The sequence below is a fragment of the Cynoglossus semilaevis genome, chromosome 8 (genome assembly GCF_000523025.1).
Source record: "Cynoglossus semilaevis isolate Cse_v1.0 chromosome 8, Cse_v1.0, whole genome shotgun sequence".
In the NCBI taxonomy this organism is placed as follows: Eukaryota; Metazoa; Chordata; class Actinopteri; order Pleuronectiformes; family Cynoglossidae; genus Cynoglossus; species Cynoglossus semilaevis.
The window spans coordinates 29559603-29559924 of record NC_024314.1 but is presented as its reverse complement, the minus strand read 5'-3'; the positions used below and the strand labels follow the sequence as shown (position 1 = coordinate 29559924).

The window sequence follows — 322 nt, the reverse complement described above, 5'->3', positions numbered from 1 at the left end:
AGACCCCCCCCCCCCCCCCCCCCCCCCCCTCTGTGATTTACCATGAGTCCAGAGTGAGTTGTGAGTTTGAGTCCTGACTGAAGAGGAAGAATGAGAAAGTGTGTGTGTGTGTGCGTGTGTCTGAATGGACGGCTTCAGTTTTTACTCTGAAGGAACATTCTTGTGTCACGTTCTTTCCTTCCTTAGAAGGAACCTTGGCTCAGGTTCTGGTTCTGGTTCTGGGCCCTGACACTGTGGGCTGGCCTCTGTTTTCAAACCTCCCCGCCAAATAGTTCCAGCAGCACTTCAGCCCGTCCCACATCCACAGCTGTCAGAGCACAAA

General features: G+C 53.4%; 1 protein-coding gene across 1 annotated transcript in view; it reads left to right on the top strand.

Annotated features, from left to right (window-relative positions):
• The window catches only part of nav3 (neuron navigator 3), a 103403-nt gene that overhangs the window by 714 nt on the left and 102367 nt on the right, over positions 1 to 322 (top strand). The gene's annotated exons all lie outside the window — the stretch shown is intronic.